Source organism: Adiantum capillus-veneris, chromosome 30, assembly GCF_014529385.1.
Source record: "Adiantum capillus-veneris isolate H3 chromosome 30, ASM1452938v2, whole genome shotgun sequence".
Taxonomy (NCBI): Eukaryota; Viridiplantae; Streptophyta; class Polypodiopsida; order Polypodiales; family Pteridaceae; genus Adiantum; species Adiantum capillus-veneris.
Window position 1 is genome coordinate 13,612,214 of NC_140960.1, and position 4,247 is coordinate 13,616,460.

Genomic DNA, 4,247 nt, shown 5'->3' on the forward strand with positions numbered 1-4,247 from the left:
ACATCTATGATGCGTGAAGTTGTATCTACAGTAGAGTGTTGAGTGTTAACAAAATTTGGACATTCTTGTGAGTACATGAAAGGGATAGGGAGCTTCTGGGGCAACATAAGAGCATGAGTCACAAAGTTGAGCTTTGAATTGGTTTTCACAAACCAATCACATCCTAAAGTTATAGGAAATAGATGTCTAGGTAATACAAAAAATTCATGGCTGAAAATTGATGATCCAATATAAAATGTGAAACCAACCTGAGTGATACAACTCCTTATTGTCCCCAGAAATTGGACTACGAGTGTAAGTAGGGAGGCCTAATTGGTTAACTAATGTTTGACTAATGGATGAGATTGTACTGCCGGAATCAAGTAGTGTTTCATGAGATGTGCTTTCTAGCTGAATCATAGTGGAGCACACCATACGACAGGAAGGTGCGGCTTCTTGAAAATGCGAATGAGTTGCTTCCATCATCCACTCGATTAGAAGTTTTCCGGAAGAGCTGCTAATGTGGCGGCGTCAGAGACTTGGATTTGTGTATTTTGAACTTGTTGTGCTTGTGCCAATGTCGACGCACATGCCCTTACATGTTGCAATAGAAGCATTTGGGACGGACTTGAGCGTCGCGTGCTGGGAGTGCTCGACGGGAGGTATTTTGAACATTCTGCTCATCAATATCCATAGGTGTGGGGTGGGTAGGAGCCGGAGGGGAGGCAGAGATAAGACCCTGGGGAAGAGGGGGTATTGGTGTAGGCAAATCTGAATTCATGCTACCCTCAATTCGTTGTGCAATTTGAATGGCTTCATGAAAGGATAGGGGTCCTTGGTCGCGCACCCGACGCGAAATATCATGTTGAAGACGAGGCCAAAGGAAATAGAGCTTCATTTCTTTAGATATAGATGGATCAACATGTAAAAGCAGTTGATTTAATTTGACTGCAAACTGGGCCACTAGTTCAGTATGTTGTTGATGCAAAGAATTAAGTTGTTGTAATGCGGTTTGTGTAACATTTTGATGTGTGAAGCTCTGAAGCAGGAGTTGTTTAAGTAAAGACCAACTATGCTTAACATTTTCACCTTGTTGCATGAACCATGTGGCTGCCACGCCCCCTAGCACTGTGCGGAGTTCGTGAGCCCTGCGTTCATCATCCCAATCGTGGTAGCCTGCCACATTCTCAAAATGGTCCAACCATGTGAGGACGTCTTCTAAGGGGAGACCAGAGAATGGTTGTGGCCGCACCTTTGAATCTGTATGCTTTGCTTGTGTTTGTTGTGCAGAGAGGAAACCTATGAGCAATTGGTTAGTATGATTGACTTGTAGGAGAATGTTAGAGACAGTTGAGAACATGTGTTCGAGGTGTGTATGACCGGATTCCTAGGAAAATTCAAGATGCATTGAAGCATCCTCATACTGTGGAGAGTTGGGGTTGTGTTTAGGTGATGCAAATCGGCTCATGGCTGAGGGCTGTGGGAAGCTAACTGGTCGTTAAGAAATTCAAGAACCTACAGTTTGGGAAAGAATAAGGGCCAAGATATTGCCCGTCAACTCCACCAATGTGAATTCCTTTACAAGTCTAGAGAGGCTTGCTTACAGGAGGGCGGTGCTGCCCCTTTATTCCCTCGCTATCAGTGCTTCTCAAGATTACAGGATCTTGGCATGGCGTGCTAGGTCAGCTATTGGCTCTGCGTGTTGGTGACTAGGCTAGGCTTATTGGGTCTGCGTGTTGGTGACTAGGCTAGGCTGTGACAATATGATTGAACATATATGAATATTGAAGCAACCTCTCTCAAAGTCCATACCAGGAGGCTTCACTAGACCCTCATCACTATTTGGCACCGGCCTCTTCAAATGGGAGCAATGGCTAGAAAATGTTCCAGGCCCTATCTTTTATCCAAGGTCGTCGATTAAGTACTGGCAGCAATTTGTAAATTCAAAAAAATTGGTATATTTGGAAAAATTAGTAAATTTGGGTGATGAGGGCGTTCATTAATGCATACCGAATAAAATCGACTATGGGAATTGGAGTAGGACAAAGATATGTAAAAGTATCTCCAAAAACAAGAAAAAATTATGTCAACATTTATAACTACTTAAAGTTTTGGAGCTTTCAAAGACCATATGTCATGTGTCAATTCGTTGAGGGATACGGCTTCAATAAATTCGGGGATATTGGTAAATTCGGCTATGAGGTTTCTCGAGTGAGGTTTATGGTCGTTTCTCAGGTTTTTGATATCATATTTTTGCACCTTTATTGTCTTCATATCTCTCTCTCCCCTTTTCACCCTTTCCCCCTCTTACAACATCATGGAATGGTACATTGAAAGTGAGGACAACAATGAATACGAAGGAGAAGAGAGATTCTCTAGTAGTTCAAATGATGATGAAGATGGGGTATGTCAAACAACTCCCATTGAATTCGATATCAACCAATCCAATGTGCAGAGCAATACATCACTTGATGTGGCTTCACATATGTCTTCAAGGTATTTTGCGTTTACTAAAGATGCATATGCAATAATGGTCAAGAATTTGCGAGAAGATATTTCATTATCTTTGGATACACTAAAGTCTTGTGATTATAAAGGATTATGATAAGAAATGGCAACGAATGAAAGACACGATATGCTTAAGACATGATGTTCTATGTCTCAAATCACATCCACTCTTGAGAATTCCATGTGTTGAGAACAGAGAATATATTGTTAGAGAAGCACATTGCATGGAAGACAACACTAGACATAGGATCTTTCAACTACACTTGATACCTTGAGGTTAACTTGGTGTATTGATGTCAAGCGTGATGGAATTACCCCTGAATTACCATGCCCTAAACCCAAGAATATGCATTTTCATGTGGATGTGGCCGTCAGAGGAAAGTCAATGTGGCTCCTCAACACTCCTTTGATCTCAACAATACCCCATCATACGAAACACATATAACAAGAGCCAATGTGGATGTGCAACTAGAGCATCTCATGATTGAGCACAAAGCGAGGTTGGTTATGGCACGATCAATAAGGAAGCATCATATATCAAACATTACAACTGATTACTTGTGTCATAGGGGTGAAGAGCCAAAGCGTAGTGGAAAAATACGAAGATTGAGAATATCAAAGAAGTGTGGATCTCCATTCAAAGTGCAAGTACAAATGGCTACTGATGGGGATGTATGAGGTCACTATATACATTCATCCCATTCACGATGGCCATGCTCCACGAAGTAGGAGTGACCTCTACCACCTTCCATTCCATCCGCTTGTTCTAGAGTGTTGCAAAGAGGATTTACTTGATATTGGTAGTCTCAACATGCTCAAATGTCACTATCAAACAAAAAGTATCAAATGGAGAATGCTTCTATGCTTGATTGCACTATCTACTACTTTTTTATGATACCAAGGGAGGTTCAACTTCTATCATTTCAAAAACGCATTGAAGGTATCATGTGGTATACCTTGTTTTTTTTTTATAATGCCATGTAGCGCCTTTTTTAACCACAACATTTTTTTGTAGTGCGGATACTTAATGATGATTAGGTAACCATGTATACAGAGGTTATAGCTTTGCAAAAACAACATAAGGTTGGAAACTTCTCTTGCTTGCATGTGTGTGCTAACAAGTTCTTATTTGAAACTTTGGCAATTGTCATGCTTGTAGGATGTATACTTTCAACCATACAATCCAAATGTAAAAGAGCCAAAGGATAAGCCATTTATTGTAGTATTTCAAGATGATTGGATATTAGGTATGGATAAGTTCTTTTCTAGAAACTCTTGGGCAATAGATAGAACTTTCAAGACATATGTATACAGCCTTTCACTATTTGTATCCGTGCTACCAAATCAACTCGGTCAAGGGATCCCTATATGGTTTATGTTGTGCACCCAAGATGTGGGATGCCATCATGATGTTATTGCCTTGGAGATTACTCTATGAATAGTGCTTTCAAGAATGGGTAACATCTGACCCAACGCTTTGGTGAATGATAAGTCACTGCAAGAACTAGAGTCATTTCAATGTTTTCAACGAAGATCCTTTTTGTTGGGAGAAAAAATTGGAAGGATCCTCTCGTCAGATTGCATGTCATATCCTTCTATGTTGGTTGCATGCAAAGATGGCATGTGTAGATAATATTCTCCCCCAAGTTCCCAAGAAGGTTAGAAGCGACTCTACATGGAAATGTCCAACCTCATGCAATGTTCAAGTGAAGAATATTTTGATGGAAGATTTTAGCAAATGCTTCTCCGATCCCAACATG

General features: G+C 40.7%; 1 pseudogene; it reads right to left on the reverse strand.

The window, feature by feature from the left end:
- Nucleotides 1–473: 473 nt before the first annotated feature.
- LOC147417565 (uncharacterized) lies at nt 474–1,447 on the reverse strand (annotated as a pseudogene).
- Between the last annotated feature and the right edge of the window lie 2,800 nt (nt 1,448–4,247).